The sequence below is a fragment of the Ochotona princeps genome, chromosome 13 (genome assembly GCF_030435755.1).
Source record: "Ochotona princeps isolate mOchPri1 chromosome 13, mOchPri1.hap1, whole genome shotgun sequence".
Taxonomy (NCBI): Eukaryota; Metazoa; Chordata; class Mammalia; order Lagomorpha; family Ochotonidae; genus Ochotona; species Ochotona princeps.
Window position 1 is genome coordinate 38,935,205 of NC_080844.1, and position 14,441 is coordinate 38,949,645.

Here is a 14,441-nt window from a genome sequence, read left to right on the forward strand (position 1 = left end):
GGCCCCACTGGGACACACAGATGGCTGCATTATGAATCGCGAGGATTAATCAGCACCCATAGGAGGTCTTCTCTGCAGGCAGCCAGCTGCTCCTCACTAGCAACAGCAGTCCTGGGAGAGCATGCGCTCTGGACTCCACTTCTCAGACCAAGGATGGGAGGCGGGAAGAGGGAGGAGGCAGCAAGGGACTCACCCAAGGGGGTTGAATGTAACTCCAGGCCTGCTGACAACCGGACCATTCCTGTCCTTACTCACATCCTGTAGGCACCCAAGTCATAGGATATGCTGGGTCCTGGGAGAAGCTGTTTGAGCTAAGGCGGGTGGCTCCTGGACTGACTCATTGTTCCCAGGCTAAGGAGTAAGGAGGACCAGAGGGAGGCAGGGCTCTGAGACAGGGGACAGGGGTCAAGGGTGGCAACTATCAGCTCTGCTTCACTCTGCCACACCTGCATACACACAGATGGCAGACCAGGGCCTGGTGCTGGCTGCGAATTCCTTCTAAGCACTGTATCCTGGGGACGGATGGGAGCGCCTGCAGCAGGCAGCTTATTGATGGATGGAGCTGTTGTGGATGGGCCTAACGATGTCAGCAGAGCGGCAGGGGCACCTCCCACAGCTCTGCAGATGGCTGGCAGCCCACCTGCTCTCCTTGCCTGTGCTTTTGGCCTGGCCTGTGGAGGTGCATGTTTGTGCACACCTGGCCCATGTGCTCTGAGTGCGTTAAAGGCCATCCCTGTGTCAGTGTGTCACACACAGCAGGTGTTGTTCTTGGCCTATGCAGAGGTGTGACCATGTGCCTAGACATCCACACATTGTGCCTGCCTGCCTGCCTGCCAAGGGCAGTCCCATCCTATTTATCTGCCTGGGACTCTTGGGAGTAGATGTGTGTCGACACCCCCCCTGCATGCATACCCCACTTGGGAGCGTGTGCGCAGGTGTCCATGTCAGAGACATGATGGAGCACATGTGTAGCATGCATGGGCTTGCAGCTGCCACCTTGGCCTGTCTTCTGTGAGGCATGCTGTCTGCATCACACATTCATGCATCACGTACGCTCATGTACACACACAGGCGCGCGTGCACATACACACACACACACACACACATACTGCCCAGGCTTGGCCCTTGGGCTTGTCAGTCTGACTCTGCCGTTAGGATGACCTGGCTGAGAAGTCGTGCAGGAAGTAGAAGGGTGGTCTCATCTGGCCTAAACCCTGTCCCTGCGGTGCTGGAGAGGGGAGGCTGAGACGGGGAGAAGGGTGCCTGGCCTCTACTCTGTTCCCGAACTGTGTCTGCTTCTCCCTGCCACATCTGTAAGCCTACCCTAACTCTGTGCCAGGCCTTGGGAAAAGCCTTATGCCAGGGAAGCAACTTAGGTGAGAATCAGGTTCTGCCACCTGCAGAATGGTGCTGAGTGGCTCTCTCCACCCTGCCATCCTCAGTGCTTGCCCATAGCATCAGTGGGGTTGGCAGTAACCCCCTGGGGTTACTGCGAGAAGTCAAGGGGCACATGAATGGCTAAAGCAGCCCTGCTGTTTCTTGCATGAGGCCTCAGTTTCCTCATCTGTCACAATCAGTCATTCTCAGTGGGCGTCGTCTCCTAGGTTGTTTGGAGGATCAGATGAGAAATGGGGTGGGGGTAGAGTGGAGGGGATGGGACGCCACCCACAGCACCTGCTATAGCTCTGTGCACAGGTGTGACAGGGCAGGTGCCTGCATCTGAAGTCCCTGTTCTGTCACAGGTGCAGTTTCCTTCATCTTTTGCATCTCTTTGCACCTTACATCTCATCTTTTCATCAGGCTGATGTGCACCTAGTGGTGCAGCAGGATTCAGAGAAAGGTGTGTTTAGCATAGTCAAGAGCCCGGTGGTATACGTGACTGTCACCACCAGCCAGGTGCTGCAATGCAGGTGGCTGCTCAGCCTGGAGCCCCAGGCACAGGCGTGCTGAATGATGTTCTGCTGGGACATCGGAGGACCAGGCATTCATGAGCTGTCTGCTGTGTGCACCCTTTAGGCCCAGCAGGCCCACCCTGGGAGACTCCAAGGCCTGGTTCAGGAGAGCTGCCTTGGGGTCCCAGCTGCCCAATGGTGCCTGATAACTACCGAGAATCCTTCTCCTAGGGTTCAGGGCACTATGTCCTGGCAGTCACCCAGGTCCCCTGCCTTCCCTAACCTCCTACCACCTCCTTTGGGACACATGGCAGCTGGATTGGCCACTTTGAGAGGAGGCCTGGAGGGGAACATGCTACCTCACCTAGCCAGGTGAAGAGTGTTTACCCCACTACTGGCCCTAGGACTTTCCTGGTGGCTCCACGCAGAAGCCAGGAGCAGTGTCCAGCACATACAGGCTCCCCAGCTGTACCTGCTTCGTGCTGGCCGCTAGGGTCTAAAGGGGAAGGCAAAGGCCCGCTGCCAGTAGGGTGAATGGAGCTCTGGCATGAAGTTGGAGCTCTGCACTTGCAGGACAGAGAGGAGGGAGTGTGCTGGAAAGAGGAAGCATTCCAGAAGGACCAAAGCAGGGAGGCCAAGTTTACAGCCAGTCCTCTCCCAGAAGACATCTGGGCTACTCTGGCTCTTGGTGACCAGTGGCCATAGGGTATGAAGCAGATGGCTGGCAGGGGCAGAAGCAGGGAGAGGGGGAGGGGATGCTGTCCACAGGCCTGAGCCAGGGAAGGCCAAGTGGCCCACACAGGCCAGAGCCCAAGACCTTGGCACCAGCTCCTCTGAGCGCTCGACTCGAAAGTTAATGATTCATTTGTGGCCAGTTTCTGCTGCCCTTTGCCTGGAAATTCCCAAGCCTGCCCTTTCCCTTGGCTTGGGGAGCCCCAAGAATACAGTCTCATTTACACTGGGCCAAGACCATCTCACCTGCTCCCCAGGGATTGGTGGTGCAGCTGAGCCCATGAGGAAGGACCAGTTCTGGGCTGTGGGCTGGAGGGGAGGGCTGGGGGGTTGATTTGAGTGCAGTTGCAAAGCTAGAGGCCTCTGTCTGACCTCCCTCTGTTGAGAGGGTTCCCCCAAAGGGTGTTCATGATACCCCCTAATTTAGTTTGGAACACAATTTAGTTCAGTCTAATATATCAAATGCTGCAGCGGTTGTGGGAAGCTAGAGCGGGACCCCAAGAAAGAGAAGCTGAGAGCATATGAAAAGGGCTTGGGCATGAAAGCTCAAGGGAGGTCCAGCAATCATAGGATGGCTGGAGTGTGGGGGATCGGAGAGACTTCTAGAAGCGTGCACATGTGGGGAAGGACTTGGAAACCTGGAGGTGGAAGTCAGGGCTGGTCTTTGGTGTGTTTGAGGATTTGGTAGGGAGGGTCACTTACGCATTCAGTTTTTAATTCTGCTGGACAGCAGATCTTCTCTAACATTGATGCCACCATGAGACCTCAGCTCTGTCCCGGGCCTTATGCACGTGTGGAGGCTGGGCTAGAGGAGGAAGGGGTAACAGGTAGCAATTCAGGTGAGGGGTGACAAGGAACCAGCAGAGCCACATGCCATTGATGTGAGCCTGGGAGGCAGTGGGCTGGCTCATAACTTCAGCCTGCCCAGCTCCATCACTGCCAGGCTTCAGGTGAACTGAGCAGAGGGGCCGGACTTGGCTTCAGGGACTCTGTTCTTGGCAGGATACAGATGGACAGGCTGCAGATTGTAAGACCCACAGGGGCTGGTAGGGCCTGGGCATGCATGTCTCAGACAGGAAGACTGGTGGTAGAGGGCACAGGTATGTAGCCCAGGGATCCATCTCCCGGTCCTGGCACACACTCCACCCAGCCCACCCTCTCCATCTGCCTGGGACATCTCCAAGCCAAGCACCAGATTCCCCAGGGTCAACCACCTTGGCATTCTGGGTTGGGAGAGCAGAGTAGAAGGGGGTTGGGGTTCCTTTTTATCTTTCACAACTTTGCAAATTTCTTTTCTTCTGATTATTTCCTGACAGTCCCAGGCGTTGGTGGTAAACAAGCACTCTTCCCCAGAATGTTTCCCTCAGACTTCAGCTTTCTCTGGCTAGAGTGTGATCAACACTTGGCAGGGCCTCCTCCCGGCCCGGCTCCCAGCTCCCGGTTCCTGGCTCCCGGCTTTTGACTCCTGGCTCTTGACTCCCAACTCGAGCCCCGAGCTCTGAGCAACCGAAACCTCTAAGAGGTGTTGGAGAATCAAGAGACCCCCTAGGTGTTGGAACAGGGTCTGGGGCTCCAAGAAGGCAAGCCTGGCCCCCCAGGTTTCTTTGTTGCTCGCAACAGCCTGGCCTGACCTCTCCCCTCCCTGGGAGCCTCAAATGGCCCCACTTGTGCATGGTCCTTCGGAGTTAAGGCAGATGGTGTCAGATGTCTACTGGCTCCCACAGACCTGGTGCCGCATTCTTGGCACAGCTCAGCGGCAGCAAAGACCCTGGGCTGCTCTGCCAGGCCCGCCTGTGGTGGCGAGACCAGCAGCGTCTTGGCCCCACAGCCGCTGTGGTCTGCGTCACACTGGCTTAGGTGTCCTGAGTCAGAGCCAGGAAATGGATCTGCCGTGTGTGGGGGGTGGAGATGGAGTCACTGCCGCCTTGCCGGGCAGATGGGGTGAACTCCACCCCTCCTGCTGCTTGTCCACACCTGGAATGTGGGGTGGGTAGGTCGGTGCTCGTCCCCCTGTGTGTCCCTCCTCTGGCGTGGCCTGGCCTGGATTTGACTAGAGCTTTCAGAAGAGGCTGAAGTCACAGCCTGCTCCGTACTCCACTGCCAGGGCTCAAGCCTCCAACTTGGCATGACCAACAGCTGCCAGTCAAGACAGGCAGGGCTGTGGTTGACAGGAAGGGCACTCGGACACATGCACAGCTGCCTGCCTTTGCCTCGGGCTGTCCCCCCTCACTTTCTGTGTGGTCTGTTCTTCCTATCCAAGAAGTGACGCGCACATAACTTTTTCGGTGAAATTCTTCTCTGCCCAGGCTCCCCCCTGCCCGCCACCCTCCACCTCTGGCTGTGTCATAATGTAGGACGATCATCGTTTTCTCCCTGCAAGGGACTCTCCCTCCCAAGGAGAGCAAGTTTGTCTGTGCAACCTGCAGGTCTGATATACAGCAGGAGGCACTCAATAAAAGTAACCTGGGTTTCATCGCATGGTGCTGGAGTCTCTTTTTGTTAATGATACCAGAACCAGGAGGAGGGCAGGCAGTGGCACATGGAGAGGCCAGCCCCTGATCCTGCTCCCTCCTCGCTGCAGCCTCCCAGCTTCCCCGGGTGCTAGGGGGAGGTTATTGGTGGAGCCCCTCTCCCTCCACCCCCCACCATGTCCACCCAGCTCCACTTTCTTGCCAGCAGGTGCTGGTTCCCCGGACTGCCTGAGTGATCACTCCAGAAAACACCCCAGTGGAAACTGCATGAATGATTGATAAGAGCTGAGAGCTGTTTAATTTTTTCCCCCTGTTTAATGGCTATCAATAATTTAATACGCTCTCTGTATGTTTTTAAGAAATAGCACCCATTTTGCCGTCTCCGGTTTAGCAGGCTAAATGATTTAAGTGTTGGAAATGTACTCCGAGGGTGGGGGCTGAGCCAGTCAGAGCTATCTGGAGGCTGAGGGTGGGGGTAGGGGGCAGGTTCAAAGCCAGCCTAGGCATCTTGGCCAGAGCCAAGTGTGTGTGTGTGTGTGTGTGTGTAGGTGGGTGAGAGGGAAGGAAGGAGGAGGGAGGAAAAGGTGGGTAAAAGCCAGTGCCTCTGCTATGAGCAAAATGATTGCTCCCCTCCACAGCCTTACTGAGCAGTGGCTGAGCAGCTGGCAGCTTTGCACCCCCTAGGAGGCTGAGCTTTTCTGGATGGCTTGGGTGGGTGGGAGGGCCTGCATGGTCTAGGAAGGAATTGTTGGTGCTATCACCAGGGACTGAGACCATCCTGCCTGGTTACCGCCCACCTGGTCACCAAGTGTCTCCAGGATGGGAGGATGTGGGCAGGGTGGAGGGGGCGTGGAGCATCTGGAATTACTCATCTCTGATCCCAGAGGTAGCTGGGAGATTGTCTGCCCAGGGCTTTCCCCAAACTTTCCAGATGCAGGTCACCTGGGGCGACCCTGGCCTCCCACCATCAGGGGACAAACCTGGGAAGCGGTGGCTTTGACCAACTGCGCAAGGTGACCCCATACCAGAGTTTAGCAAATACAGGGTCCAGTGCCTTTTGATGCTAACAGCACCTACAGCCCCCACAGCTGCTTCCCTGTGCTTGCACACCTCTGGGGACCAGCACCTCAGTATCCCAGGACACAGCAGATACTATACTCCGAATCTGAGTCCTTTCTGAGGTCAGCCTACAGCCTGCTTAGCTGCCCTTGTGCATTGTGTAGTTTTGTCTGCTGCAGCACAGAGCGGAGTCCCCAGGGCCTTCCTCTCCCAGACTGGCCACTTGGGCTTCTCTGTGCCTCTGTTGGGCCAGGAGCTTCCTCTCTTTGGCACAGCATGCCCGAGACAGAAGGCAGGCAGGTGACAGGTGCACCGAGGGGGCTGTAGCCACCTGCTGCTGACAGGCACTGTGGCTGGCACTGGGGACTCTGAGGAAGATGCTGGCCTATTAAGGGCTTGGACTCTGTAGGAGCAGAAAGCTGTAACTCATTGAAGATCCGTGAGTAGCCCAGGTCTTTCAACTGAAAGGAGGAGAAACTGAGGTTTCAGGGGGATTCCCTAAGGGCTGCACCTCCAATTGGGACAGAATTGGAATTGCAAAGATGAGGGCCCGAGGAACACTAAGGGGATCAAGCACCCCCCTGGAGACTGGGTATGGCTGAGTCACACAAGTGGATGGGGCTGTCTGCCACGGCAGTGCTTCCTGGTCCTTGCAAACAGCGTGTGTCAGTAGCAGAAGGTGCACGCTGTGTGACTGCCAGTCAGTCTGCCAGGTTTGTTTTCACAGGTAATTATGAGGGGAGGAGGGGGAGTGCATTGTCTACTGATGTCATCAACCACTGTGGAGTGGGGAGCCCATGAGTCCCTCCCACCCTGTTGGCCGCCAGTGTACCCCCCCAACCTCAGCCCTGTGCCCTGTGCCCTGAGCCTGGGCCCCGTGGGGGACTGCTGCCTAGGCTGGGGCTGGTATTGCATCTGCCATATAACCACCACGTCCCTCATCTGCTGCAGCCTGCGCTGAGCATCCCTGAGCCCCTATGGGGGCGCTCAACCCTGGACGGAAAGAGGAAAGCAGCCTGCCCCTGACCAGGAAGCCTCTGTGTGGATGAGGCCCTGAAGGTCGTGGAAGGGATTGGAAAGTTGTCTGGGGACATGGTAGAAAGGAGTGGGCGCCCTAGGTACAGAGATGTGAGGGGGGCACCGGTATGTGTAGGCAGGTGCATGGAAGCCAGCGCCTGGGTGGATAACTGGAAGAGTTTGTTTGTTCTTTGTATTGAAGTGTGACGTCCTTGCAGGAGGGTGGCGTTTCTTACATGTGTGGCTCCATGCATTGCTTCCCAGTAAGCATGCTTGTTCACCTGGGTACATGGACGCCCCCATGGACTGGGTGGCCTCAGCCTCTCTCTGTCTTCCGATGGAATACACTGGAGGCAGGGCCCCTTGAGGCCCCCTCTCTGTAACTCCCCAAGCACCACTTTGATAGGATTCTCTGGGTCCAAGCAAGGGTCCAGGCCAGACTGAGGATGCAGAGAACAGAGTCCACGACTTGGGGAAACTTGCAAGGACTCCATGATCATATGGAGTCTGCTGTAAGCCTAGGTTTGCCTCTTCTTGACCTTTAGAAGAATGGGTGTCTTAAGAGTGCTTTCAGCTTTGTCTAGCTTTTTGCGTCAACACTAAGTTTACCAGATGTATTCATGTGGTCGGCTGCAGTTTCACATCGTTCCTTCTTAACGCTGGAGGAGGAGCAGGTAATGCACTGTGTGGGCTCACTGCTATGACTCCTCTGAAGGCGATAGCCATTTAGGAAGCTTTGTTTCTTGGTGAATATGGACTGTGCTGTTGGGAACATTCTGGTGTGTGCCTTTGCGTGAACAAATGCATCCGAGTAGAAGATGCTTGCCAGCTGTTCTCAGATGTGGGGGTGCCAATGTGCACCCCAGCAGCCATGTTCAGGAGACCCAGACAATGGCCTGCAGCCTGGGGAAGGCAGAGCTATCACATGGAATGGCACTGCTCAGAATATGACCTCTCCTGGGGACCTTCTCTGCTCTTCCAAGGAGATGTCCATCTCTGATGGTTCAGGACAGGGGCAAGCCCAGGGGACCATGGGTTCTGCTCCACCCTGGCCTTTCATGGTGGGAGAAACTGTTTCTTCATCTGAATGTGCTTCAGCAACCTGGCCCCCATATTCTAAAACCTCCCAGGGCCAGGACACGGGGAGGTCCTGGAGGTACCTGTGGACTGTCTGGTTTCGAGGTGTTTCTGTTCTGCTCACTCAGCACCATCACTGTGCCATTCATTCTTGCTCCACCAAGTAGTCTTTGGCCCTCGCTAACAAGCTAAGGGCATGGTGATTGAAAACATACTCAATTCTGGTGTCTAGGAATTCCGTCCAGAGAGAGAGAGACTGACCTGCAGAAAGCTAGGGGAGACACGGTCAGCTGGGTCTCAAGAACAACGGATAAAGACAGGGAGAGGCAGGTCGGGAAGGGTGCCCAGAAGCTTCAGGACCATGGTTCGAATGCCACTAGAACCTGGAGAGACTGAGATGAGTGGAGAGGCAAGTTCAGAGGTCTAGGAGGCCAGCCATGGGCACTGCCAGTGTGGCTCTTGCTGTGGTCCAAGGCTGCCTCTGGGGCCTGACAGGTCAAGTTCAGGGGTAGAGATGGAGAGTACACCCCATCTCCAGCATAACTCTACTTGGGTGAGCCAGCTGCCTGGATTTGGCCGCATGGGGGGCCTGGGCAAGTGGGAGAGGCAGGGGCTGCCACCAGGGTCAGGGTGTGGAACTCACTGACCCCTTTTCTATCTTTGCAGCACTCAAACCAGCGGGCCTGGGCTGTACCCAGGCTGCTGGGCAGCCGCCTTCTTCACCCAGCAGCCTCCTTTCCTGGACTCCTCCACAGTCTCAAGTCCTGGTCCACTGACAGAAGTGTGAGCAGGTAAGCAGGAGGGACCTGCTGCCAGTGCAGAAGCATGTGCTGTCTCAGATCCAGAGAGCTGGGAGGGTGAGGGCCAGATCTCTCTGTTTCTGCTTGTGTTTTGGCATTCTCTTCTCTGCAAAGGGTGGATAGGGCCCTGACCTGGGCCTAGGACATCTGGTTTTACTCTGATGCTAACTCGCGTGTGACTTTGGCTGACTGTGTCTGTCCTCCCAGCACTGTCAGGCATTGGTGTTGGCTAGCCTGACCACAGTACCCACAATGCTATGAGCTCTGGGCTGTCCATCAAATACTGTACTGAGTACTCCACAGTTACTGACATGTGTTCATGACAAGCCTGTCCTTACCACCAATGTACAGTCAGGTGGGAACTTGCCTGAGGCTATACACCTGCTGAGCCTGGGACACCATGGGCTGGGGTCTGTGTGCTCCAGCATGCCAGCCCCTGGGCTCCTGGCCACTCTGCCCATTCTGTGACCATCTTGTTGGAGGGAAGCCACCATAGGTGTCATCAGTACTGTTCAGTCTCAAGGCAAAGGCAGAGGCATTTGTAAGAGTAGTGGCCACCCTTGGTCCAGGTGAGTGTGGAGTGGCTCCAATCAGGCCTGTCCCCCAGGGTTCCTCCACGGTGGTCCCTGGCGTACCCTCTAGAGGAATGATGTTGCTGGACAAATATCTCTTCCTACCCCCACCTTGTGTCCCCAAGTCTGTATTTGGCACTAAATGTGCCTGACTTACAACATAGGTACTGTGATGCAAGGGAAAGGGAGAGTGTCCCGATGAAGCTGGCTGTGCGACAGCATGGTGCACAGGCTTCAGAGGCTAAGGGGACAGTGCAGGGGAGCTGGTCCAGAACTGAAGAGTAGCTGTTAGGTGGGAGAGCCTGGCAGGATGGGAAGGGCATCGGCCAGGGGATCAGGCCACGCTGACTCTGTCTCCAGCCTCCTCCAGCCTGTCTCCCTCTCCACACAGAGATTCTAGTTATCAGGAGTGATCCTAAAGGATTATAAAGGGCCCCAGCTGTCTGGGTTGGGTACTGGTGAGCTACTGAGGGTTCTAAGTCAGGGAGTGCTATCATGGGTGTGTGCTTTAGCCTGTGGCTGACACAGAAGAGCCTTGACTGGAGGCAGGGGGACCAGTAGGCTGTCCCTTTCCCAGTGGGTGAGAGGTTGGAGATAAGGAGGCTGAGAAATGGACAGAGTTTGCAATGGCTGCTGGGGGTAGGGAGTGATGGTACCTGGTTAGGACGGTGGCTGTGATGTGCTGGGGGATCCTGGAAGGCTCCTTGGAGGAGGTGGGGCAGATTGCAGCCCACAATATCTCAGAGACAGCCACGGTTGTCCTGAGGATGAAGAGAACTTAGATGGCCTTTTTGGGCCTTAAATTCTCCTTTCAAGTACAGATATACACACAAGCATCTTCATGTGTGCACCTGAGCCTGGGATTTCCTCAACTCACAGGCTGAGCTGTGCCCATACACCCTGCACACACATGCTTGTGCAATGCCGACACGCAGTCTCCCGGAATCGGAACCAGCTACTTGGTTGAGAGTGTGATCCTGTTAGTAAGTGAAGATGGTGACAGCAGAATGGGGTCCTTCTAAGTGTGGGATCCTGTGCGCCTGTCCCCACGGGAGCCAAGAGAGGGCAAAGTACCTGTGTGGGCTCCACCTGTTTCTTACCGGCCCAGAAATGCTGGACATGGTCTCCTTCACTGTTGGGAACATCAGCTGCCAGGGACATGAGGATGCCCTCCTCCTTGCCGCAGGAGGCTCCATGGGTTCAGCATCCAGCTTGTCTTACATTTCAGGGACAGATGCCTGGGCGAGGGCAGGATGCAGTATCCCTATCCCCCAGTCACGCAATGGCAGTCATTGTTCCCCTGACCCACCCTGTCAGCCTCCCAGCCTGTCCCTGCATCTCTTCTGCTGGACTGCCGCTTGCCAGCCTGCCTGTCCGTGCCTGGCAGACTCATTCCTGCATGTTACAATTCTCTGGGCCCCCACCTCTCTCTCCTGCAGCAACCACACTTGCCTTTTATATCTAGCATTTGGTATCTAGTGCAACCTATTCCCATTTGCCAGATGGGAAAATAGAGGCTCAGAAATGCCACTCCCACCCCAATCTTCTAGGCTATAGTCAGGCCCATGTCATACTTGTGGTAGTGGCAGTGCTAGCCCCTGGGACAGACTCACATTGCTACCTTTTGTAGAGGCTGCAGCCCACAGCCCACGAGAGGTGCCTCTTGGGCCCTGGAGGTCCAGACAGCTGGAGTAGGTAAGTCCCCAGGCCTGTCCATCCTTGCAAGTAGCATGGCTTAGTTCACACAGTCAGTGGGACAGATGTATGGGATGCTTAAGGGGGGATGAGCTCCACACCAGGTGTCGTGACAAGGCCCCAGTTGGCCCAGGCCATAATAGCCAGTCTTTGCTGGTCACAGAAGAGGGTACTTTGTCGGGGATATGCCCTACTGTCCCCACATCTGAACAAGGCACATCATTGGTGATTGGGAGAGCAGCTGCTGCTGTAATTCCACATCTGGGCACATCACCATGCCTTTCTTTGTGGCCACAGATTAGTAACTTACCTTCTCTGTGCCCCATTTTCTCTTCTGCAAGGTAAGGGGCCTGTGAGGCCTAGCTTGCTGCAGTCAGTGATGCATACCTGCATGGTAGCACCCGGCAGTGGACCAGCCACATTGTGATGTGTGCCCAAAAGTGGACACCACATGCATGTGAGCACCAGGCTATCCCCAGTGCCTAGTGGGCACATGGGTGTGGGGTTGCACGGTCATCTAAGAAGCAAATAAGGGCGTGCTGGGATTGGGATGGGGCTGGACTTGAGCTTCCTGTGCAGCCATCTCAGGCAGCTGTTGCTCCAAGCCCTGTGGGCGGCCGCCAGGGGCGAAGGCCACACTCATCTCCCCCAGCCAGGGAGCATGGCCTCCTGCCGCCAGTGTCTGTCAGCAAACTTCCAGGGTTACGCACGTGGGTTTAGGACTGGCTCAAGCGAGCTCCCAGCAGCACTGGCTGCAGCCCAGCCCATGGTCCCACAGAACTGGGATTCCAGGGTCCACATGTAGCATGCCTGTCAAGTCGACAGTGCCAGCTGAGAATGCAGACTCCCCCTCCCCTCCCTGGTCCTGGGGCTGTTTGCTTGCAGGCCTAAGGCCCTAAGACCTGCCCTATTCCCTGCATCCTCTCCCAGGCCTGAAGCAGAAAGAACCTATGGCCCACTGCTTGCTCTTTCCTGGCTGCATCAGCAGGGCAGGGCTGTTGTCCTGCTGGACCCTCCAAGTAGGACTTGCATCCAAGCCCTGGTTCACTGGTGGCCTATTGGGTGACCTTGGTCAAATTACTGCCCCCTCTCTGATCTGTTGTCTGTTGCTCTGTAAAACCAAAGAGTTGGGTCAGGGGTCACCAGCCATAGTCTTCCAGGGCACCAAGAACCCAGTGAACGGGACTGTCCTGTTGTGCAGATGGGCACACTTGAAGCACACAGAGATGAGGCGATTTACCCAGAGGTACGGAGCTGTGGATGTGATGCCATAATGTTTTTTTTTTAAGATTTATTTTATTTTTATTACAAAGTCAGATATACTGAGAGGAGGAGAGCTAGAGAGGAAGTGGAGCTGCCGGGATTAGAACCAGCGGCCACATGGGATCAAGGCGAGGACCTTAGCCACCAGGCCATGCTGCCAAGCCCGATGCCATAATGTTTTGCTGCTAGGTCAGCTGGGCATTCCCAGATCTTTGTATGCTTGCTAGTAATCCATTCCCTGCATCAGCTGGGGGTAGAACAGTCCTTGAACCTCAGCAACCTACTGGGCATCCTGTGAAAGGCAGGAGGGCTGATCTCTGTGTACCAGCAGGAACAGGGGGCAGGTGCCATTCAGTCTCCGGGAGGTGGAGTGGGGGGGGGGTCGCATACCAGTGGAAGGGTTTGTCTTCCAGGAGCTGTGAACGTGTACCAGGATTCTAAACAGAAAGAGCTTGGGGAGTTGGTGGACAGCTGGCCATGGATGCTGAGCCCAGGCCTTCTCTCTGGCTACAGTGAATTTGCCCAGGGCTTGTGGTTTTTGCCAGCCTGGATCTCCCAGGGAAGGAGAGGAGACTTGGGGCCTGGGGAATGCCCACCCAAGGGCCTAAGGCTAGGGCTTCTAGGGTAGGCTTCACTTTCCTTCTCCCTAGGTCCATGAGATGGGTCCTCCTAAGGGTATGGCTGGCTTAGCCTCCATGCCAAGGGCCACTCATGACAGCACCAGACTTGCAAACTGCTGTGGGCACTGCGGATGCCCGGTGCCCTCAGGGGAGTGGCTGTTCTCCATAGCCCTGGGCTCAGCCCAGTATGCGTTTGCTGAGCCACTGCAGATCCACAGCAACCTCTCTCTCTCTTGCCTTGCTGTCATCAGCAGGGCCACAGCCATGGGAGTCTTGGACACGGTGTACCTAATGTTGCACAACCTACCCTGTCCCCTCCCACCTCACCCTGCCCCAGGCAGTGTGCACAGCAGCCAGCTCCAGGCCGCTGGCACAGGCTCCTGCTTGGGAAGCCCAGAATTATTTTCTGGAATAATCCAGCAGCCAGCTCATGGCAGGATGGCAGCCACAGCCCCACCCTGACTCATCTCAGCCTCCACACATCAAGGAGGGGCTCATGGAGGCAAAAACAAGAGACACAGAAGATAGCAGCCTAGCTGGGATGCGAACCAAGGATCCAGGCTTTTGGTTAGGCTCCTTAGTGGAACCAGCTAGTGTTTGCTGTTGAGTCAAGGGAGGCAGCGGCAACACACCACCTCACTCCTGGGCCCCAGCAGCTTTAATTAGCTGGGTCTGCCCGTGGTGCTGACATTTACCTGGTAGGAGGAGTGCTGGGCTCTCTTGAAAATGGGGCTAAAAATAACCAGGCCAGGCTTCCAGGGGCCCCTGCAGCGACCTTTCTCGTAGGTGCTGAAAGCTAATTGCTTTGAGAGCTGAGTGCGTGCAACTCCTTGTGGGGCTGGAGAGGCGTTAGGTCTGAAGAGGAGTTTTGCCAGGTCACCTGCCCTGCGGGTAGCAGAGCCTTGGGCCACTGCCCAAACCCGGCAGCCTCTCTCTCCCCCTTCAATCTGTGGGTGCAATACCTGGAAGCTAACTGCCCTCCCTCCAGGCTGCTTGGGCCGCCTCCTGGAGCTTCCACAGTTTCTTCTGAGTTGCCTTGGTGCTAAGAGAAGGGCCCATGAGCCCCACTCCTGGGGGTTATCCGATGCTTAACTCTCAGCCTGCCCTGGGCCTGACCCAGACAAGTACAGTGCAGCCTCCTGCCTCGTACTGCTTGCTCATCCGGTTACACAGGTGACCAAGAGGAGGAGTTCAGACCTCTGCCCATGTCTGAGCCACTATGTTCTCATCTCTGAAATGGGCA

General features: G+C 56.1%; 1 protein-coding gene across 6 annotated transcripts in view; it reads left to right on the forward strand.

Annotated features, from left to right (window-relative positions):
- Positions 1-14,441, forward strand: part of ZMIZ1 (zinc finger MIZ-type containing 1) — a 196,851-nt gene that overhangs the window by 32,605 nt on the left and 149,805 nt on the right. For all 6 annotated transcript variants that reach the window (XM_058671271.1, XM_058671276.1, XM_058671274.1 and 3 more), the window contains exon 2: positions 8,915-9,039. The gene's annotated coding sequence lies outside the window, so the exon portion shown is untranslated. The remainder of the gene's footprint in view (positions 1-8,914; positions 9,040-14,441) is intronic.